Genomic DNA, 25,092 nt, shown 5'->3' on the forward strand with positions numbered 1-25,092 from the left:
ATCCTCCACAAATATAAATCCCTCATCCGCCCTATCCTTTGTTATGCCCATCCGGCTTGGATCTCCGCCCTCCCTTCCTTTTATAAATCCCTCCAAATCCTTGAACGCCATGCTCTCCGCCTCGCCTATCGCATCCGTCTCCCCTCCCCTACGCGGATCCTGTACGATCTCATCCCCTTCCCCCACCTCCTCCTTTTCCTTGAAAGGATACGGATCCTGTACACCTCCCGTAAACTCGATCCTCCTCACCCACTCGTCTCCCCGATCCTCTCCCACCCCCGCCTGCTGCCGCGCCTGTATGCCCACGTCCCACCTGGTCTCCATCTCTCCACCCTCCTTACCCTCTCCCAAGCTGGCTTCCGCCAGCTTCCCCTCCCTGATGATGTCCTCCTCCCCTCCATCTATCCCTCCTATCAACTTTGACCCTGCCCCACCCCCCACTTCCGGTGTCCTTTCCTTTAGGCACCCTCCCTCCCTTCTCTTCCCTTCCCTTCCCTTCTCTTTCCTTTTCCCCCGTCCCCTCCCTCCACCCCTCTTCCCCTGGGCTTCCCCTCCCCCTTCCTCCCTCCCCCCTTTCTCCCCAGCCCGTGGCATCTCTGCTCTCCCCTCTCCCTCTCCCACTCCCCTTCCTCCTCCTCCTCTCTTGGCAGGTCCCCGGACTCGCACACGCATAGTGAACATTCGCGTGCCGGAGATCATCGCCATCAGTGTCTAGTGTGTGTGCTTCGTTTTGTGTCTCGTGCAGTTACAACTCCACTGTTCACATGTGCCGTCGCCGTTCTCCGTGTTTTGTGCGCCGTGTCAACAAGTGTTAGTGTTTTTATCGTCCAACGTGAACCGCTTCATGTTTATTGTTTTTTGTATCTCCATTTTTTGCCCGCCGTTTTTTTTTTTTTTTGTATTGACTGTATCACCTCTATGTCATGTTATTGTTCCACTTAAGGCTGAAGAGCAGCGTACTATGCTGCTGCCAGCCCGCCTGTATAGGTGATAAAAATTACAATAAAGGAAAAAAAAAACTTAAATTCCTTTCTTGGATTTTATGGTGAAATGGTCAGCCAAGTACCGGAAGAGGTACAGTTCCGGCATCGTACGTGTTTTGAGTTTCGCGAGGGTAGTAAAGCAATAGTTGCCACCAAAAAACCTTCACGATATTTATCCAAGTGCATTAGACGTACGTAAGTGCCAAAGGTGGTTTATAAGTTCCAGTCTGGTAATTTTGATCTTCCGACTCGTATCGATCAGGAAGACCATCAACTTTAGGCAAGGGCGGAATTGGAAGCAAATCCGTGTAAGACAATCGAGGAGCTGTCAGAAAGTCTTAACCAACCTTGGGCAACCCTAGAACATTCGTACCACATTGTTAAAGACAAACAAAGCTAACTGATCCACTACATGAAACTTATTGCTTCAGCGGCACAATACAGAAGCGTTTTTTGATCGCTTAATCACTGGAGATGACAAATAGGTGTTCTATGATAACCCAAAACAAAGAACGCAGCGGCTCTCTCCGAATGAATTACCACAAAGTACAGCTAAGCTACGTTTACATCTCAAAAATACGTTCATATATGTTTGATTCAGTATTCTCTGGGTCGCTCATTTTGAAGTGCTGAAATCTGGAGGAACTGTGAATGCAGACCTTTACTGTGAACAACGCTGTCGAGCAAATCAATGTTTAATTGAAAAGCTCTCGGTGACTGTCAACAGAAAAGGCGTTATTCTGCAGCATGGAAATGCAAGACCGCACTGCGCAAGACGAACCCTGGAAAAAATTTATGTATGGGGGTAAGAGGTATTGTCCCATCCACCAAGCTAGTCCGATATGGTGCCATCGGATTCCCGTTCTTCCGATCGCTACAACGTATTTTAAGTGGCAAAAAATTTAGTAATGTGGATGATGTCCAAAATGCCATTTCCAGATATCTTGCTCAAAAACCCATTGACTTTTGTCGATTCAGTACTGAAAATTCGCACACTAGACGGAAAAAGTCGTTGATAACGAGGGTGATTGCTTCTGTGATTAAAAATAAAAACATGTTTACTATTCATCTGTCTGAATTTAATATAAAACGACATTACTTTCTGTTCCTCTAATACTTGTGGTGTATTCACGTAATGTTTCTGACAACTGCCCTAAGCATGTTGGAGAGGAGAACTCGTGAAAACTGATTTTTTGGCATCCCATGATTTTAGGCACCATTCCACTCTGCTTTTATCTAGTCGACCTGCGTACTTGAAGCCTATGGGAAATGAATTAGTAAATCGATCGTTATGCAATTTTGATGGTTTTTACAGTATGTGGGTGAAAGGGATTTCATATCCCTGCATGTGTACTGGAGGCGTTGAGCTTTTGTAGTCAATGTTTGTGTGTGCTGTTCACATTTACTCTGAACTATCTGGGGTACCCGGCCTCGATTCATATTCAGTCTCTGTATCATTTTGAATGCTCACACTTCACCGTTTGTTTTTATTCACTCACTGCACTATTTTTTCGGTTCCTTCCTTCGTCACTGACAAACAGACGTTCGAACGCGCGACGGGTCTTGTTTCATATACCCCTACCAATGCGTAGCCCCACCAGTGGCGAATTCCAAACATACTAAAAGACTTCGAATGGTCCACTATGTTCCAAAACATTCCACAGTATTCGAGAATGTTCTGGAAAGTTTCACAGTGATCTGGAATGTTCCGGGATGTTCTCGAACAATCTGGAATCATCCCGAATGTTCCAGGCTACTCCAGAAAATTCCAGAACATCCAGGATCATTGTAGAACATTCCGGAACATTCTGGAATGTTGTGGAATGCTCCAGAATGTTCTGGAATGTTCTAGAACACTCTCGGATATTCTGGAATGTTCTAGAAATTTCTAGTTGTCGAATTTTCCCAGCCCTTATATCTTCAAAAGCGCACACATCAGGTAAAAACGGGAACCTTCTTCATGGATGGAGGACAGACGGCTGCCACACCATATAACTCCCTTGGTCATACCGCGCTCGTTTCTGAGTTTTAGCGGCACGCACATTGTACACTTACTTTTTAAATATATGTATACTGATTAAGGAATAACAATTTTGTGAAATCACTTTGTCTAAAAGTTTAGGCTAAGCTATTGATGTGTATTAATATAAATATATTAATACTACATTACGTCTGTTAGTGTCGGCTATATCACTTCTCCTCGCCAATCACGTTTTTCAGTCGAAAAGCTTGTCCCTGCCAAAGATTTTGAAATGTTTGTATGATTTGCTTTTCATTTAATCAGCATGGTCGAAAACTGAATACATTTCGAAACATTACGGCACCTGTCATCGGAGAATAGAGGTGTTCATTGCACGTCCCAGTAAAAACATGCCTGCAGGTTATTATTCTTTACTTTATCTGTCCTTCACACCGAATGCGTTTCGGTAGGAAGGGTAGGAAGGTTTCGTTTCCGAAATGCGCTTTATCCATGGAAAAGCGCATTAACTTTTGTGGGGCTCAGTAGATTGTAATCGTATACAGACTGGTTCTCTCAATTTTACAAGGTTACGTATTGTCAGATGCATTTTTCGTTATTCCTTTGGATTGAGCAGATGTCATTAAGATTCATTTATTTTGGACTTAACGATTTTACGTACGTAGCTCTTGAAGCTCAATGCGAGAAAGTACATCTTAATAGACAGATCTCTGATATTCTTATTACGTCCACATACCACAAATTCCACATCGATGTTCACAAAATCCTCCACGTTACCTTAGTTCCTCATACCTTCCTAGTTCCTCTCACCGGCTCTTCCTAGGACGAACAATCCCACCCAAGCTGTCCGTTGTCCTCCCCCCTCCCTGCTGTGATCAGGGAGGTCGACTCCAAGATCACAGCATTGGCGATATCCTATCTGAACCCCCATAGAAAAGCCTTCCGCATCAATAACGAGTCATCCTCCATATTTCTTATCCTCATTTTCACAGCACCTGCTCCACAAACCACTTCATTACCGAGCGAATCCTCGTACACAATTTCCGCCTCAAAGTGGAACCCTAAAAGCCTCACCCCCAGTCCTATCATTTCCAAAGGTTAACCTCCGCTACAAAAATGATCGCACTGACTATTTCAAAAACCCACCCACCTACCCTCAATATCAAGCCTCCAAACTTCTCTTACCCTCCCACCTACAACGACTCACCATAGCTACTCCACCACTGTAAAGCTAAGGCTCTACGAGGCAAACCAGAACAAACCGTACCTATCTGACCCACTGATAGTTCCATTTATATCAATAACTCGCTCCATCCAACCCCCATTGCTGAAAATTCCTGATCATCGTACTCAGAAATATCCATCCGTACCCACAACTACACTTCCTCCAACAAAACTCCTATGCATATCGCTCAGGATTCAAGCCTAACACACAAGCCACTTACAGTGCGATACAAGTACGCTTTGTCTTAAACCGCCTCGAAACCGTAATCTAATCTGTCTATGTTCCTCACGCACACAAACCACTCCCTAACATTCACCATCGTACGACAGCAACACATCATGGTGTGAGGACATTTTCCACGCCGGACATTTGCCACGATTTTACCTGCTCCGAAGGGTTGGGTCCCTTGTCTCCTCCTCCTCCTCTCCCTCTTCCTCTTCCTCACCCGCCGCCCGACCCGAGGCCTTCTGCTCATTACAATGGTTACGCGTATTTTAAACAGAGGGAATCTAAAGAAGGTGTTGTTACGTGGATGTGCTTACGCGGAAAAGCGGATCATTGCAAGGGAAAGCTGCTTTCGAAGAACGGAGAAGTGTTGAACGTATTAGGACATATCTGTGGACCACCTGACAATGTGGCTCTGGACGTGAGAAAGCAAGTGGAAACTGCGAAGAGAAGGTCTCGAGAGGAGAAAGTACACAGTTATCGGAGATATACGCGGATGAAATGGGAAATCTATATAATAGAGGTTATGACTTTGTTACGGTGACGCCTAATTCAGAATCTATGAAGAGAACCATGCGTCGTCGACGGAGTCAAGCGCGGGGGAACCAACGAGAACCTAAGAACTCTTATGAAATTGATGTTCATGAAGATCTATTAAAAATGGGAGATGGCAGTAGTTTTCTTCTAGAAGACGATAGATTAGAGGAGAGAATAATGATTTTTAGTGGAAGCAAAGGAAAAGAAAGTTTAAAAACATGTTCCCATTTTTTGATAGATGGAACATTTAAGAGCTGTAGCAAGCAGTTTACACAAATCTACACCATACACGTAGACTTAGGAGGCCTGATTAAAGAAACATTTTTCTTACTGTATTTGCATTGCTCCCTAATAAGAAGCAAACAGGCAGTCCCTGAGTGGTGTCCTAAAGAAGTTCAAAATGATTCAAATGGCTCTAAGCACTATGGACTTAACATCTGAGGTCATCAGTCCCCTAGACTTAGAACTACGTAAACCTAACTAACCTAAGGTCATCACACACATCCATGCCCGAGGCAGGATTCGAACCTGCGACTGTAGAAGCAGCGCGGTTCCGGACTGAAGCGCCTAGAACCACTCGGTCATAAGGCCGGCACCTAAAGAAGTGAATGTCAATATTGAGGCAGCTGCGATAACAGCCATTCGTCAAGTTTTTCCCATAATTGAAATAAATGGATGCTATTTCCATATGAGGAAGAATTTATGGAGAAGAATTCAAGTTCTCGATCTAAGTGAGGAGTACCGCCAGAACGAGGATTTAAGACTTCACGTCAGCATGTGTGCAGCGCTGGTATTTGTAAAACCGGAGGACGTAAGCAATGGATGGATTGAGATTCATGCAGAAGCTCCTGATAAAGGAAGGCTCTCTCAATTTTTTGACTACTTTGTGGACAACTGGCTAGAGAATGAGGATATTCCAATAGAAATGTGGAACTGCTACAGAAAAAGGCACCGAACGACGAATACTGTTGAAGGGTGTCACAACAAAATAAATAGTATTATTGGAAACCCTCACCCTAGAATCACCTATTTCGTGGAGTGCTTGAAAAAGGTAGCAGAGCTCACAAACTGCATGTCCGTGAAATTGAAAATGAATCTTGAAGGTAAGAAGAGGAAGAAGTACTTGAAGCTGGACGGCGGGATGGAGAGAATCGTAAAGAATTATGAAGAGACTGGCAACATTAGGTCTTGCTTGAAAGCCATTGCCCATATTCAGAAACTGACTAAAATACGTTAAAAATAATGTATTAAAAACTATGAAGACCACTGAGTCCTCGCAGATTACTGAGTTTAAACTATTAAAACAATGAAGCAGCTTTATCGGCGTTAATATTAAGCTGTAACTGTAAATAGAATGTACATTAATTCAGCCTGTTTAGACTGATTTTAAACACGCCAAAATGGTAAATGCTCGTTTATTATTTTGACAGTCCAAAGCCTGTTCCAAGTGTGATGGGTATATTAGCCTTTATTGTAAAAATTAGTGTGTTTCAAGCCTCACAAAAGTATCCCTAAATAGCTTAACAATGTAACTATTTGGTCCCAGCTCGGTTCACTAGCGCGTAGTCAAGAAGCAGTGAAATTTAGCTTAACGAAGTCAACATTAAACATCACTCAAATGATCCTCCTGTAACCAGCATTTACAGTTACATCTAACTTTTTTCAATAGTAATTTCCTATTTAAGTAAGAGCTCCTATTGTTATCACGTTAAGATAACTTTTTTCTACCTTCTAATATTATGGCCATACTATTAAATAATTGCGAGCTCTAAAATTATTTTCTGAAGTTCAGAGTCGCAACTATCACCTAAAATATCATGGTTTGTTAAACATAGTATACGCTTTTGTAAATGGAAATGGGAATTGAACCCTTGAATTGCACCTATAATTGACATCCCAAAACTGATCTGATCCTAAGGTTGACAATTTTGGCACCTCGAATAATTTTTTATTTAAGTTTAGCTGCAAACATTTATAGTAGATGTAAATCTACTTAAGTACATTTAGATATAGTCCTTTAAAAATTAAAATTCCTTACTGAATTATGTAAGTCTGCTGGCTTTCGTGACCGTTGTCACTGAAGTTAAAATCTTCTGGGTTATTAGGCCGCGTCATTTTTCTTCTAAAATGTTCGACCTTTCGACACCTCTGCTGGGATCTTCCTCAGGATCTTTTGGTGTCCACTACTGCTAGAACAGCGACAGACATGAGTGTCGCGTCCACTTATAAAGGGGGAGTTTTCTGGCGTTCGTCCTGGAGAAGTGATAGTATTGGTTAAAACTTATGTAGCTACCATTGGTGTGCCATAGTCATAGGCTAATATTCCCGCTCCGATGCAGAAGAAGGGGCGTTGGTAGCTCATCTCCTGTGGATACCATTGGCGGTCCATCGTCATTGAATAGAAAGGCACTGTTCCACACTTATGCTGGAGAAGGGTTATTGATTGAAATGCCTGCCACCGCTATTGGTTGGTAATCATCAGTGGCTAGATTCGAAACGGACAGAGCATGAGAGGGGGAATGTTTACCCAAAATATTATTGTCCGCCGAGGTGACTTGCAGCGCGTTGTTTATGCCGCTCACACATCCCAGCAGAGGGGTCGAAACGTGGAACATTTTAGAAGAAGCATGACGCGGCCAAATAACCCAGAAGATTTTAACTTCCTTACTAAATTGTTGATTATCTTTAAACAGGCCAGTAAAAGCAACTGAAACTAGGCAAGGAGCTTACTACTGGAAATTGTTACTAAAGAACATCAGAAACAAATGTATTAGACCTACTTTTCTTATACATTAGAGACTTTTTGAAAATATATTTGATCATTTCCTCTGTCACTGATAGTTCAGGCACCTCTGCAACATCAGTTATTTGGTAGTATAATTTGAGTTGCATTGCAACACCAGGGATATCTACTTGTATATATTTTCAGCTGTTCTCATTTCGAATTCTGGAATATTTACTTCGTCTTCTTTGGTGAAGGAATTTTGGAAAACTGCATTTAGTAACTACACTTTAGTGGCACTGTCATCAGTAGCATTACTGTCGCTGTCGCGCAGTAAAGGTACTTACTGAGCCTTTCCGCTGGTTTCCTTAACATAGTACCAGAATCTCTTTGGATTTTCCGCCACATTTCTAGACAGGGTTTTGTTGTGGAAACTATTAAAAGCATCTCGCATTGAAATCCGCACCAGATTTCCAGTCTCAGTAAAAATTATACGTGCCTTTCTCGGTGCTCCTGCAGCAGCTTTCTATCTGTTTTGTGTACCATGGGGGATCAATTCCGTCGCTTATTAATTTATTTGGTATGAATCTCTCTAGTGCTGTTGATACTATTTCTTTGAACTTAAGCCACGTATGGTCTTCACTTACATAGTTTGAAAGGATTGGAGATTGGCTCTTAGAAAGACATCAACCGAATTTTTAGCTGCTTTTATAAATAGATATATTTCGCGTTTAGTTTTGGTGAATTTCTTTGTTACAGAATTGAGCCTCGCTATGACTGTGTGTTCACTAATCCTTGTATCCGTCGTGATGCTCAGGATTATTTGTGGCTAAGAGGTCAAGTGTGTTTTCGTAATCATTTACAATTTGAATGGCCTCGTGAACTAATTGTTCAAAATAATTTAAAAAAACATTTAGAACAATTACGGAAGTTGTTTTCTGTCTACAGTAGGGTCTGAAAACGTATTTTTGTCAAAATACGGATGGTAGATTGAAGTCACTGCCGATTATAACTGTATGAGTAGGGTCCTATTTGTGATGAGACTAAAGTTTTCTTTGAACTGTTCAGCAACTGTTTCATCCGAGACCGGGGGTCGGTAAAAGGTGGCAGTTATTAACTTACTCCGGTTGTCGAATATAACCTCTGCCCATACTAAGTCACAGGAACTATCTGCTTCAATGTCGCTTGTAAGCTGGAGCACACATTACATTATTTTTCCTTAAGTTGTGCTTCTTGTTTCTGTTGTAGTGCAGATCATTAAAATTACGGCTTTTCCCTCCAAAACCTAGCATGTTTTCTCTGTGATTCTGTAAATACCTGAGCTAAACAACGTAGAACAACGACGTACGTTACAAGCATAGCATTCTGTATTAATCATTTTCTTATCTCTAACATTTTAAACTTGGACGTCGACTTTAGATGACATTTCAATCATAGATGTTCTTATCTCTATTTAGTTAACATATTTTCAGTCATGTCAATGTAAAATCCATGCCTTCACTGTAAAAGAAACGTTTGTTCGACCCTGTCCCTTTCTGTAAACTACCCACTATATCATCCGCCATACACATAATTCCCTCCACATGGCTCGAGATGGTTTTGCAATCGGCCATCAGAAAAAAATCCCAATTCCACATAATATGTATACGATTCTCCCACCGGTAACTTGATCCTTACCCTCTTCAGTAAAATGTTATGTCCTGTTATCTGTGGAACTATGTACAGGGTGAAGCATCTTAGACAAGCCACCAGAAATATACTCCTAAGACAAAAAAAAAGGATGCCCCACGAAGGAATTACCCGAGCAAGACGGAAATCGCTAGATGAATTGTACAAATACAGACAAGAAAATAATTACAATTTCAGAAAAATTTGATGATTTATTAAGTAGAAAGAGTTCCACAAATCGAGCAAGTGAATAACGTGATGGTCTACTTCTGGCTCTTATGCAAGCAGTTATTCGGCTTGGAATAGATTGATATTGTTGGAAGTTCTCCTGAGGGATATCGTGCCAAATTTTGTCCAATTGGCGCGTTATATCGACAAAATCGTGGGTTAGTTGGAGGGCCCTGCCCACATTGCTCCAAACATTTTCAACTGGAGAGGGATCTACCGACCTTGCTGGCCAAGGTAAGGTTTGGCAAGCACTCAGACAAGCAGTAGAAACAGTCACAGTTTGCGAGTGGGCATTAACTTGCTGAAATGCAATCCCAGGAAAGCCTGCCATGAAGCGCACTGTTCGTATTCGCAACTGCGAACACATTTCATATATTTCGTAAAGGCGGTAGTCGCCTCATTGCCTGTTCCTTCAAACATGCATGCATGCATGCATGTCCAAAGGACCATTGCAACGCTCTTCTTTACAATGCGGGTACTGCAATATCGTATTTACCCGCCGATACCAGGCAGCAGCTTTAAATTAATATGTCCTCTCCTATACCGTAAGTCAGCAGCTCGTGGTGTCGCGGTAGCGTTCTCGCTTCTCGCGCGCGGGGTCCCGGGTTCGATTTCCGGCGAGCTCAGGGATTTTCTCTGCCTCGAGATGACTGGGTGTTGTTGTGTCGTTTCCATCATCATTCATCCCCATTACGGTCGGCGGAAGGCAATGGCAAACCACCTCCACTAGGACCTTGCCTAGTACAGCGGTGCGATTCTCCCGCATCGTCCCCTACGCTCCTCTGAGTGTGGGACCTCATCCTCCTCCCCTGTACGGAAATACACAATGGTGTTCGAGGAAAGGTTGTGACGCAGGAACGACGATGTAGGGAAGTATAGGTATGGCCGAGAGTCTTGCACTGGCCGTTAGTCATGCACGGATAGCAAGTGGTTAAGACGACCGCTCAAATCCCGGCCAGGGACAGGTTTTCATTTCGTCTTTCCCTCATACAACTGATGGTCGTTTGTATTCGCAACCACGAATGCATTTCATGTATTTCATAACGGCTGTAGTCGCCCCAGCGCCTGTCCCTTGGGACATACATACATGTCCGAAGCGTGCTTCTTAACAGCACAGGAACTACAACTGAGCCGTGTGCGACTCGCGTTGATGCCGTTCATAGCTCGGCATCTTGTAATAGCGATAGTGGCGTCACGTTTTCTTAGTGTGTTCACTGGCGCCTCTACGTTTGCTCGCCTTGTCTGTTAGTGAGTGGCAGCAGCAGCGCTTATCGATAGCGCGTACTGTGCTACAATCTTTGGAGCGGCCTCTAGTATTTCCGGGTCGTCGTGTCTCGGACAGAGTTGAGTTGGACGGAGCAGCAGTGAAGTCCGGACAGCCAGTACTCACCCGACTGCTGGCGACACACATGCACTGTCCGTGGGAAGGAAGTGGTCGCGAGATTGCCCGACCACGTCAAGGACCGGAGTCAGTGAGTTTTAGTTGAATGTACCGTGATATTCGTGTAGTGCAATTTTCACCTGTGTGTGTGTCAGCCCGTCGAAGTGCCCTTATGGAAACAAGTTGTCAGAGGACGATTTGCATTGGAATCCTTCCCGTGCCTGACGTGAGTGAGGACGACCATTGGTTGGTCGTTCAGTCGGTCGTCGCAGCGGACGACGTGCATTTGGTCTTCCGATCGCTTCTATCTTCTCTGTGTTTCAAAAAATGGTTCAAATGGCTCTGAGCACTATGAGACTTAACTTCTGAGGTCAACAGTCCCCTAGAACTTAGAACTACTTAAACCTAACTAACCTATGGACACTACACACATCCATGCCCGAGGCAGGATTCGAACCCGCGACCGTAGCGGTCGCGCAGTTCCAGACTGTAGCGCCTAGAACAGCTCGTCCACCCCGGCCGGCCTTCTCTGTGTTTGTGCCAATAATTCGTTCGCGTTGATTCATAGGGACTGGTTTTAGTATTGTGAGTTGTTGGTGGAATTGTTTTCCCGGATCCGTGAGTATCTTGTGGTTTTGAATGAGCCGTTACTTTAATGCTGTCTGCGTACTGGGTTTGGTGGAGGGCTGCGAACGCACATCAGTTCGGTTGGGCTCAGCAGCGAGCAGGTCCGTGCAGCGCGAGGGCAAGGGTTAGTCGGTGGGTCGGCGCTTAAGCTGTCCGTAGTGTGAGTTGCCATCCTGTTACCTGAGTACATCTCTTGCCTGTCCTCCCCCGGTAGCTGAGTGGTCAGCGCGACAGACTGTCAATCCTAATGGCCCGGGTTCGATTCCCGGCTGGGTCGGGGATTTTCTCCGCTCAGGGACTGGGTGTTGTGTTGTCCTAATCATCATCATATCATCCCCATCGACGCGCAAGTCGCCGAAGTGGCGTCAAATCGAAAGACTTGCACCAGGCGACGGGTCTACCCGACGGGAGGCCCTCGTCACACGACATTTCATTTCATCTCTTGGCTGCCTGTCTCACCGCTTACACAGCTGTCGTCACCTTCCTCAGGTCGATCCAGGGAGCACTGTCTGTGGATCACTCCGTCTTATTTGGACAAGTTGTCACAATTGTTTAAAATTTATCTTTATGTTTTAACATGTTATTGCCCTCCCTACTTGTAATTCCGGCCTTCAGCCGTTAATTGTTTGTAACACTGCTTGTGGCCTTCAGCCGACAAATTTTTTTTTCAATTTTGTCTTAATAAGGCCTGCAGTCGTCACCATAGACTGCTACAGTTCGTTAAGATTGTTTTAAAAAGGTTAGCCTTCCTTACTTGTAATTCAGGCCTTCAGCTGTTGAGTATTCTGAAAATTGCTTGTGGTCTTCAGCCCCCAATAATTTTGAATCCTTTCTTAATCAGGCCTTCAGCCGGTTATTGTTTGTAACATTACCTGTGGCTTTCATCCGACAAATAATTTTCAATCATGTTTTAGTAAGGCCTTCATCCGTCACTATAGCTTGTAACAAGTTATTAATATTAATAGAAAGGGTTTCAGTATTTTTAAAGTGTAATTGTCCACCTTATTGGTAATTGAGGTCTTCAGACGTTGTGTTTTTTTCAAATTGCTTCCGGCCTCCAGCCGAAGAATAATTCTGAACCTTCTTAATCAGGCCTTCAGCCGTTGTTTGTGTGTAACGTTGTTTGTGGCCTTTAGCCGACAATAACTTGCAATTCTTCTAATAAGGTTTTCAGCCGTCAATGTAGTAAAATCTTTTGAAAATGATTGTTGAGAGTTTCTTTTTTTAAAAAATAAAGTGTGTGTTTTCTGTGCAAGCAACGGTAACTGATTAGGGCCCGTCCACACCTTTCCTGCAATCCCTAAGTACCAAAGCCTCAACAACACCGTAAAAAAGTTCCGTTTTTGCAGATAACATTGTAATTCTGTTAGAGAGGCAAAGGATTTGGAAGATCAGTTGAACGAAATGTCTTGCAAAAAGGTGAGATGAAAATCAACAAATTAAAAAATAAGGGCAATTGAAGTAATCGACTTAAATCAGTCGATGCTGAAAGAATTAAACTAGCAAAGTAAAAGTGAAAGCAGTAGATGAGTTTCGCTGTTTGTGCAGCTTAATAATTGACGATGGCGAAATCATAGAGGGTATAAAATTCAGATTGGTGACAGCAAGAAACGTTTTTCCTAAAAGGTCAAATTTGCTAACATCGAATATATTGCACAGATCTAGTCTGTAGACGATGATCAGTTCGGACAAGAAGGGAATCTGTGTAGAAGATTTGGAAATGTGAAGCTACAGAACAATGTGAAAATTGGATGGGTGGTTCGGCAAGCTAGAAAGGAGGCACTGACTAACTCAGGGGGAAAGAATCTTACAGCACAACCTGATTAAATTAAGAGACCTGTTGGTAGGGCACGTGCCGAGGCATCAGCGAATCGTCAGTTTGGCAATGGAAGAAATTGTGGGGCTAGAAATTATGGAGGGAGACTATGCCTTGAGTACAATAGTCAGATTTAAGTGGATTCAGTTGCAGCAATCATGTAGATATGAAGAGGCTTCTATAGTATAGACGGTCGTGTAGACTCGCAGCAAACGAGTCATCGAATACTGCACACACCTCAAAATACCAAAAGAGAAACTGATTTTGTAGAACTTTTGAATTTTATGATGGTGTTATCGTACTGTGATCACTTTGCCACGTCAAAGTTGGCAACGCTAATTGGTAAAACAGGCATTAGCGAGTCCTCGCTGCAATCCATAACAACTTAAAGGACGCGCTCCTGAATATCCTGCCTTCCCTATCAGCTCTGCAGGGCCCTCACGTTAAGATCAGTATGGTGTCGAGCTGGGAAGACCTCTCCCAAATTTGAGATCTCAGCTACAGCAGTCATCATCATCGAGTAGGACAGTGACAGTTACAGTTTTGATGCTTTACTAGTTCCTGACGGTTGTATATTATCCAGAACTCCTGTGGCAAACAAGTGTGGCAAAATTAAGCAAACGTTTTATTCGTTTATGTAATAAAGTGAAGTAAAATTTCATCTGTCATTGTTTGATGAGCCTTCTTCCAGAACAGTCAAAGAACCCACACCTGTGGCCAGACGAAAGCAGTTTCGCCTATTCACAACAATAATTATTAGCTATTCAATATTGGTTGTGACAGTATAAATAAATAGCAAATGGTGCCGCAGTTGGACTACAGTTGCGGAGCGCCTTTGAGTCTTAATTACTGGATAATTACAAAAACAGAAAGTTTTTGCGAAATATTTCCCTAAATGCTCAACAATAATAAATACCTTAAATCAGCACAGAAGAAAACTTGAAGAAAAGTGAACAAATAAGGGTAACAAATGCCGGGAGCAAAATCCATTGGCAATCATTTCAGATTAAGAAGCAACGAAGGGATCAAACGATAAGTATTCACAGCAACCTTGGAGAAATGTGGGTTAAAATTATGTTTCTGTATGAAGAGCTTGTAGTCAGCGGTGATAATGATGACAGGGTAATCAGCGCGAATGGATAATTTTTCCGCGACTGAGTGAGATATACTTAGAAAATAAATATTTGAATTTTTAGAAAACAGAAGAAATGCAAACACAGGCAGCACGAAATGGATTGAGAGAATAAGAAATTATTTAAAAATGGTAGTGACCAAAAAAGAAACACCAAACAGAGAATCTTTTCAATCTAATTTTCAACAACAAGTTAACCAGAACGGAATACTGAAGTAGCTGACTGAAGAGAATGATAGAAATACACTTCTGTTTGTGAAAACTGCATCACCAAAACGGGGATATGTCAATGAAATGAAGTTTATTTCATAGATTAGGGACATGACTAAACAAAAATTATTAGAATTACAGAAGTGTACATGCTCTCTGAGTATGAGAATTCAGAACGGTCGGAAGCCACCATGCCCAGCAGTTATAGCCTGCAGATGTCTTGGCGTAGTATGAAAATGAGCTTGCATATGCTACTGCGAAACACGCTACCCCGCATCCACAAAATCTCGACCGAGCGAGGTGGCGCAGTGGTTAGCACACTGGACTCGCATTCGGGAGGACGACGGTTCAATCCCGTCTCCGGTCATCCTGATTTAGGTTTTCCGTGATTTCCCTAAATGGTTTCAGGCAAATGCCGGGATGGTTCCTTTGAAAGGGCACGGCCGATTTCCTTCCCAATCCTTCCCTAACCCGAGCTTGCGCTCCGTCTCTAATGACCTCGTTGTCGACGGGACGTTAAACACTAACCACCACCACCACCACCACCACCACCACCACTACAAAATCTCGATAGTTGTTGCGGGACGATCAGTTGCCGGCAGACCATATCCCAGAGATGTTCGGTGTGCGATCCGCCAGGCAGACGTGCAGGCCAGGAAAGTAGTGGTACCCGTCGTCTTTCGAGGAAGGCTTGAACATTCCTCGCCACGTGTAGCTGGACATTTTTCTGTTGAACTGTGGCATATGGAGTTGCCTACTGGAGGGATGGTGCCTTGGACCCTAAAACCTCCCCACTGTAGTGATTGCTGTTCAGATTGCCCTCAGTATGTAGATGACGATATCGTACATTACAGCGAATGGCCTCGCAAATCATCCCACCATGTACCCGCTGTGCCACTCAACAGTGCTGTCTGCTTGATTAGTATAGTCGGGATAGAGTCTAACACGCAGAAGGTCATCGTTGTAGCGCAAGCTCAAGAGGGACTCGTGTAAAAGCCACTCAGCACGTCAATGACGACATTCGCGTACCCATTGCTAAGTCGTTGGTGGAAGCCGACGCAGCCCAGCACTCAGAGGACAGCGCCGAACCGTCAACGCACAGGTGTCGCATGCTTTGCAGTTCTCCATCGTCAGGTCAACACTGTGTACGAAACTGTTCTGTCGGTTACGGCTATGCGGACAAGATGACGATCATGCCGCGTTCTGGACACATTGTGTGGTCCAGTAGCCGCTCGTAGCTCTGTACGACTCTCTCCGTCCACTGGTTCCGCACATGCATCACAATTATAGCAGCATGCCCTGTGCGAGCAGCAGTGTCGCGGTATGACAAATCTCTCTGCCGGACAGCTGTCATTATGTCATGTTCGAACTAACTGCCGTGCTGATATTTCGCCCTTTGATGCAGTCCAGGCATGTCGGCCCTTGCTTACACCCTTCCACTTCCTATGACGGCTCTGCCCCGACAGAGCGTGGCGTAACAGTGACAGGTCCGGTCGCACAAAATAAGAGCTACGTGCTCGCCATCTCTCTGCAATCTTAAATCACTCCAAGTGGACCCGCTGTTCTAAACATCCTTCGATTTTTCAGTGCTTCTGACCTTTCCATCTGGCTGCTGCAATTTTCACAAAGAGTAGTGTATGTTCACAAAAAGGTTCGATCGATGTTGAAGCCTCCTCATCGAGCCCGTTTCCACCCAAATACAACTAAATAAATAAAGGCGTATTTCTTAGAACTGTATGAAAGCATTATTTGTAATGGCAGACTTCCGTATCCTCAATCTGTAGCTGACAGTTCGCGAAGACTTGTGGGGTATCGTGGGTGTCAACTATTCAGGCGAAAAAGCGAGAAGGATTGCTGGCGTGGTTTACGACGACTGTGAGGTAAACACAATGGATGGCCCGGTGCCTTCACGGCGCGCCGTTTTTCATCATCTCGCGTCATACCTGCCTCTGGTCGGTCTTCCTCACTTGCTAGGGTTCTCCGCGTCTGCGCTCGGCAGAGTGCTGTACAAAATACGGACTCTTAAATAATTCATACTCTGTGCAAATTGTGGCGCCGTACAAGATGCACGCAAGCGATGCGAAATTACCAGACATTATCCCCACGGTATGATATACGGATAGAGTTAACATCGTTGCTAAGCTGTGGTAAGAAAATTGCTACAATTACGGCCGTTAGCGGGTGCTTGCACTGAGTAGCGGAATTTCGGCCATCTTGTGTATTGTAGTAATTTACCCTCTCCCAGCAACTAAATCAAACTGAACGTGTTCTCTGGAGCGAGGAAATAAGTAGAATATGTTGAAAAAAATCGTGGGAATGACGATGTATATCTTTAAAAAGATTGCCGCCTGATCAGTAGCAAAGGATTTTGCAGAAATTATTCCCTTAAAAATACAATGAAAGACGCCAACTACCATTCACAAAAACCGCAAAATATCAGGGATAAGACAGTTTTATATGTGCAATGTGATGTTCACTCAACAGAATTTCCACAGCGGACTGTCGCATATTATGCAGGTTTTTGCGAAACTTGACGATTTACATCCTTTTACGCTGATGTCTTAACAGCTCATGCATCCAAGATACTGACAAGAACAATATACAGACGAACGGAAAAGAAAAGTGAGAATCTCTTAGATGGAGATCAGTTTAGCTTTAGAAAAGGTAAAGGCACCAGCGAGAGAGTTCTGATGTTGTGGTTGATAATAGAAGCAAGACTGAAGAAAAATCAAGACAGGTCCCTCGGATTTGTCTGGAAGAAGCTTTCGACGATGTAAAATGGTGTAAGATGTTTGAAATTCTGAGAAAAGTAGGGGCAAGCTATACGGAAAGACGAGTAGTATGCAATATGGACAAGAGCCAAGAGGGAATAACAAGAGTGGATGACCAAGGAAAGATTGTTCGCATTAAAGAGATTGTAAGGCAGGGATGTAGTCTTTCACGCCTACTGTTCAATCTATATATCGAAGAAGATTTGCTGAGGACATTGCTATCCTCAGTGAAAGTGAAGAAAAATTACATGGTCTGCTGAATAGAGTGAACAGCCTAATGAGTAAAGAATGTTGACTGAGAGTAAATCGAAGAAAAACGAAAGTAATGAGAAGTAGCAGAAATTAGAACAGTGAGAAACTTAACATCAGGATTCGTCATCACGAAATAGATGAAGTAATGGAATTCTGATACCTAGGCAGCAAACTAACCTTCGACGGACGGTGCAAGGAGGATATAAAAAGCAGACTTGCACTGGCAAAGAGGACATTCCTGGCCAAGAGAAGTCTACTAATGTCCAATATATGCCTTAATTTGAGGAAGAAATTTCTGAGAATGCACTTCTGGAGCACAGCCTCCTATGGCAGTGAGACATGGATGGGGGAAAATCAGAACAGAAGAGAACAGAACAATTTTTAATGGGTACTACGGAAGCACGTTGAGAATTAGGTGGACGGGTCAGGTAAGGAATGAGGTCGTTATCCGGAGAATCCGCGAGGAAAGGAATCTGTGGAAAACACGAAGAAGAGATAGGATGATAGGACGTGTATTAAGATATCAGGGATTATCTTCTATGGTACTAGAGGAGGCTGCGGAGGGTAAAAACTGCAGAGGGAGATAGAGACTGGAATATATCCATCAAATAGTTGACGCCGTAGGTTACAAGTGCTACTCTGAGACGAAAAGTTTTTCACAGGGGAGGAATTCGTGGCGGGATGCATCAAACCAGTCAGAAGACTGATTTTTTTTAAAAAAAATCGTGGATGTTCTCTATGGCAAGGTGACATCACTATAAATTAATTACTGCAAAGGATTGTGGATTTCATCAAAAATTTTTTCTTACTGTACCTTTGTAGTCGACTGAAGCGAATGAACAATTATGAAACAAGAAGGTTCACTTTAAGTATTTAGAACAAGTTGTCCCATTTACAACAACAATCATAATTTGTGGTTTTGTAAGTAATGGAAAATCCAGTCTATTTATGATACCACAATAGTTGACATGAAGGTTCAACTGTATGCATTCAAAATAAAGTCATTCTTTGCTGGTTACACTGATTACGAGCACACGAGGTGGCATGTTACTGACACTCGTAGAATTTACCCGCTTGAAGAGCTTAGTGTATCAGAAATATGGGATACACTTGGCCATCTCCGTGCAGCTGTGCCTTATTTCCGAATTCGTCCGGAAAGTGTGTTTACACCGTGGAAGAGCACTGAACTTTTTGAAAGTATTTGATTGTTGTTTGCAAAGAGGCCACCGATGGTAGTCCTAAATAAAGGAGATGTTGTTGGATTAGAAGAGCTTCCTCCAGAGAAAGAAGCATTTTTGAAGAATTTGAAGATGAAATCGTACCAATGAAATACATAGGCACAATAACAGGCGAGGTCCTTTACAGAAACCTATCAAAAACATTGTTACGTTGTTATGGTCTTCAGCCTGAAGACGGATTTGATGCAGCTCTCTACGCTAAGTCATCCTATGCAAGCCTCTTCATCCCTGCGTAAATAACCGCATCATACATCAATTTGAAACTGTTTACTGCAGTCAAATCTTCCTCCACAATTTTTAGCCTCCACTCTTCCCTGCATTATCAAAATGGTGCTCTCTCGAGTCCTCCGGAGCTATCCTATTAACAGATTCATTATTTTGTCCCATAAAGGTCTTTTGTCCTCAATTCGATCCAGTACTTCTGCAGGTAAGCTACTATGAACATCCTAGTGAAGGTGTTATCGTATCCAAAATAGATACAAAGCCAACAATTCACCACAGTAGTACAAGTATACGGCCTGCTCGGCTAGCTGTGCGGTCTAACGACTGCTTTACGGGCGGGAAGGCATGCCGGTCCCCGGCACGAACCCGCCCGGCAGATTAGTGTCGAGGTCCGGTGTGCCGCCCAGCCTGTGGATCGTTTTAAGGCGGTTTTCCATCTGCCTCGGCGAATGCGGGCTGGTTCCCCTTATTCCACCTCAATTACACTGTGTCGGCGATTGCTGCGCATACAGTGTCCACGTACGCGAACACCATAATTACTCTACCACGCAAACATTGGGGCTACACTCGTCTGGAATGAGACGTTCCCCGGGGGAGCGGGCACTGGGGGGGCCGAACCTCACAATAACGCTGGGTTCAGTGTGGGGCTGCGGTGGGGTGAGTAGCCTGCTGTAGGGTTGTGTACCACTGAGGGCTACGGCGGGGACGAAGCCTCTCCATCGTTTCTACGCTACTGGCCATTAAAATTGCTATACCAAGAAAAAGTGCAGATGATAAACGGGTATTCATTGGACAAATTTATTATACTAGAACTGACATTACATTTTCACGCAATTTGGGTGCATAGATCCTGGGAAATCAATACCCAGAACAACCACCTCTGGCCGTAATAACGGCCTTGATACGCCTGGGCATTGAGTCAAACGGAGCTTGGATGGAGTGTACAGGTACAGCTGCCCATGCAGCTTCAACACGATACCACAGTTCATCAAGAGTAGTGACTGGCGTATTGTGATGAGCCAGTTGATAGGCCACCATTGACCAGACGTTTTCAATTGGTGAGAGATCTGGAGAAAATGCTGGCCAGGGCAGCAGTCGAACATTTTCTGTATCCAGAAAGGCCCCTACGGGACTTGCAACATGCGGTCATGCATTATCCTGCTGAAATGTGGGGTCTTGCAGGGATCGAATGAAGGGTAGAGCCACGGGTCGTAACACATCTGAAATGTAACTTCCACTGCTCAAAGTGCCGTCAATGCAAATAAGAGGTGACCGAGACATGTAACCAATGGCACCCCATACCATCACGCCGGTTGATACGCCAGTATGCCGATGACGAATACATGCTTCCAATATGCGTTCACCGCGATGTCGCCAAACACGGATGCGACCATCGTGATGCTGTAAACAGAACCTGGATTCATCCGAAAAAATGACGTATTGCCATTCGTGCCTCCAGTTTCGTCGTTGAGTACACCATCGCAGGCGCTCCTGTCTGTGAAGCAGCGTCAGGGATAACAGCAGCCATGGGCTCCGAGCTGATAGTCGATGCTGCTGCAAACGTCGTCGAACTGTTCGTGCTGATGGTTGTTGTCTTGCAAACGTCCACATCTGTTGACTCAGGGTTCGAGACGTGGCTGCACGACACGTTACAGCCATGCGGATAAGATGCCTGTCGTCTCAACTGCTAGTGATACGAGGCCGTTGGGATCCAGCACTGCGTTCCGTATTACCCTCGTGAACCCACCGATTCCATATTCTGCTAACAGTCATTGGATCTCGACCAACGCGAGTAGCAATGTCTCGATACGATAAACCGCAATCGCGATAGGCTACAATCCGACCTTTATCAAAGTCGGAAACGTGATGGTACGCATTTCTCCTCCTCACACGAGGCATGACAACAACGTTTCACCAGGCCACGCCGGTCAACTGCTGTTTGTGTTTGAGAAATCGGTTGGAAACTTTCCTCATGTCAGCACGTAGTAGGGGTCGCCGCCGGCGCCAACCTCGTGTGAATGCTCTGAAAAGCTAATCATTTGCATATCACAGCTTCTTCTTCCTGTCGGTTAAATTTCCCCTCTGTAGCACGACATCTTCGTGGTGTAGCAATTTTAATGGGCAGTAGTGTAGTTCCCCGGTTCAACACACACACTCATACACACACTCACTCACACACACACACACACACATACCTTTTTTTTCAGCCTACTTCAAAATTTCCTTACTAGCATTGGGCATAAACTCACAGTCAAAAACTTATATAAATCAGATGTAAAAATTGATGTAGGACGAAGTTTACATTTAGTCAGAGACAACATAAAAACACTTGTATGGTCAAAACATTAACACAGCACAAATTTGTCTACAGTGATGTCTTTACTCCACAAGCCGCCTTATGGTGTGTACTGAAACTATCTTTTCTACCCTATTCCGTTCCACTCTTGAATGACGCATGTGAAAAACGGCTGTCAAGAAGGAACCGTATGAGCTCTATCTGATTTTCTCGTCATGATAGTATTACGAGTTGTATACGGGAGGAGCTGACTGTCTTGTCGCAGTGGTAATACCGGTTCCCTTCAGATCTCAGAAGTTAAGCGCCATCTGGCTTGGCTAGTACTTCGATAGACAACAGTCCGCATCTGCCGAGCGCTGTTGACAATCGGGGTGCAGTCAGACCTTGTGAAACCAATGGAGGAGCTACCTGACTGAGAAGTAGAGAAAACTGACAACGGCGTGGAGTGCGGCGTGCTGACCACATACCCCTCCCAAGAGCATACGTGACTCCACAAGGCAGAGGATGACACGGCGGCGGTCGACATTCCTTAGGCCTTCACGGCCTGGACGGGGAGCTAGTTGAATACAAGAACATCATACGTCTACATCCTTAACGTGCTTCCGACGTTACATGGCGGGTCATGTGCGTATGCAGGGAACAATTACGAGCCCTCAGCACTCACGACAAAATCAACAAGTCTGTAATAAATTCATGTACTGACTATAGAAACATTAATTCTAATTCTAGTTTTAAAAACCAGTTATGTGAGAAACAACTGTTTGTAAACAAATATACTGCAGCAAAACAGGTAACGTTTCCGTGGGCACTTTCGGGGAATAAGCATACCACTCATTTTTAGATTGTAAACAGCATTAATTTATCTTAACATATTTGCCAGATTTTTGTTTACTTTCCTACGAAAATGCAGGTGAAAGACGCGAATTTTACACTAAAATTTTTAATAAGTATTCTACATATGTAAGAGACGAATTCTGGAATGTCCAGACATCTAAACTAAATTAAAAACATACCTTATTATTCGAAACGATCATAAATAATGAGAATCTTTGAATTTTTATCTTAGAAATCGCCACTGTCACTGTAAACAATTTCTCTGTAGATAATTATCCATTCATATAGTCTGTGATAACTGATATTTTTCAACAGTAGTTATTATAGTCACATAACTGTTCTGAACGTAATACTGTGTGGGTAGCAGCGGAATAGTATAAATGAAGCGCAGTAGCTTTATTGTAGTAGAGTTTCAGTTTACTTTGTAAGACTCTTATGAATGTAATATAGTTTGTCAGACATGCCCATGTCAAATAACAGTAAATAATTAGCACAGTTGATAGTTATTAATGTAATTTACTGATGCAGTTGGTCACAGCGGCCTCTCGGTTGTATATCTCAACTCGTTCGATATCCCTAAGGGTTTGTGCCTTACGACTGAATCTAGGGAACACTAAGTTGGAACAAATTCGTTGGATGAAATGTAGACCATATCGAAAATTACACAGGCCAAAGAAAATTTTTTTTAAAAAACATTTTTAGTTTTATGGCTGATTTTAATAGATTTTTATGAGCTAAATCCAAATCGAGCCTTAGTTTTTTCGTATCACCCATAGTTTTTGAGCAGTAAGCTTTTTACTATATAGTATAAAAATCCTATGCTATATGGTTAATGGGGAAATTAATGAAACGCTTTGTTACAACATTAGCATGGTTTGTATTTACAGTAAGCTACTTAAAATAATGATATGTGTTAATAGAGGTTTCACTTGTCAGCTGGAATTGGTTTGTATTTTCTCTCTCTTTTTTTCTTTGAAGCTTCTTGTGTAGCTTTTTCAACGATGAGTCGCTTGCTGAACCTCTCGGTGAAGTGACCAACAGTAGGCCCCATCATGTCGGTGTTCCAGCGGCCTTGGTAGCGTTTTTCCATCACTAGTTTTGGATGAATCAATAAACAGCCTCCAGTCTTCCTTTTTGTGTTCAATACCAAACTCATTCATCATACCGGGAATGTCTGAGCAGTACACAAAATCACCTTCTTGTTGAAAAAACTTGAAAAATTGCTGCTCTCTCTTTTTCTATACATTTATACGATGGTTCCAACTACCAGTAAGTTCTTTTCTTTTAATCTAGAGCCAAGCAATTCAGCTTTTTCTTTCGTTAAGCCCTGATTCCTAACCAAATCGTTAAGCTCGGTCTGAGTAAACAGTTTGGGCTCTAGACTTTCTGTGTTACAGTGGAATTCATCATCATCTGGTTCATCTAAATCAGATTGTACATCACAAAATACTTCTGTTGGAATAGAATTTAAATAATCTGGCGGTTCAAGAACTGGCAAATCTACTCCATGCCCTACTGGTCAGATGGCGGACGGAAGGTTAGGGTAGCTTATTACCTACTTGTTTTTCGAATTATGACCAGTAATATCAATACTGCAAAAGTAGCAATCGTCGGAATGATTTCTTGGCTTCCTCCATATCATAGGAGCAGCAAATTTAAAGGCTTTTTTCTCCTTTTTGGGCCGTTTCCTCAGATCTTCAACACACACGTAACATACCTTATGCTGCACCCAACATTTATCGTGATCACCAAGTTTAGATCCAAAGTATGATAGATAAACCTTGTTCTCAAAGTCTGTAATGTTTAGAATCGACCTTTTTTTGCCAGCAAATGTTTTTCTGCAGTGCTACCAACGTGATCTACATTCTTTAAGCCTCCTTTTTATATTATTTTAACTGTATAAAAGCTGTTAAATTCCTTAAAATATTCCTTAAGTTAGTAAATTTAACTGTAAAAATGTGAATAAATGGCGGGTGAGACAGTTTTTTAAGTATCATATTTGGATTTACAACTCTAAGAAACATAAGAATAAGGTATTTTCAGTTTTTCCATCGTTGGCCTGTGTTTATTAACGACAGTTAAATGGGGAACGACTACATATGTCGAGATTTCTGTGCACTACTGGGAGACCTCTGGTAACAAGCTCCCACACTTCCTTTCTTCTCCACCGAGTAGTTAATATGTAATGTTACTATGTCTAACTCGTCCTTAAGTTTTGCAGAACGGTGTGTTATGAGGAGTTACAGAAAATGAGTTGTAATGTTGAAACTGAACATTACTGGGCCTATGTTCCTATAATATAGATACTGTAACAAACAGCAGTAAACACTTTTACAGTTACCCTCTTTACTGGTCATCAAATGTCAACAGAACTTAAGTCTCCGGACCCTTGTATATGGAAAAACGTTGTTCTATAGCGTCAGTGGTTACATCTTGTCACAGAAGCTCGACTTCTGTAACTTCAAGTGTCAGTTCAATTATTCTCTTGCAACAGCAATAATGTAACAAATCATTGAACAGGCGCTAAAATATAGCTGTTTGATTGCTTAGATACTTACCCCTGTCTTAGAATATTCTTATGTTTGAAGTCCTTCTCTACCGAATGATCGGACCATGCTAAATGACTCCTATTTAAATACTTCGATCCGTCTCAAGCTCTGCTCTTCTACTGCGAATAACCCAAAGTTTAATCTAAAATAACGATAATCAAGTTACAAATAATAACGTTCTCAATTATACGAAGAAAA

Source organism: Schistocerca nitens, chromosome 4, assembly GCF_023898315.1.
Source record: "Schistocerca nitens isolate TAMUIC-IGC-003100 chromosome 4, iqSchNite1.1, whole genome shotgun sequence".
Classification (NCBI taxonomy): Eukaryota; Metazoa; Arthropoda; class Insecta; order Orthoptera; family Acrididae; genus Schistocerca; species Schistocerca nitens.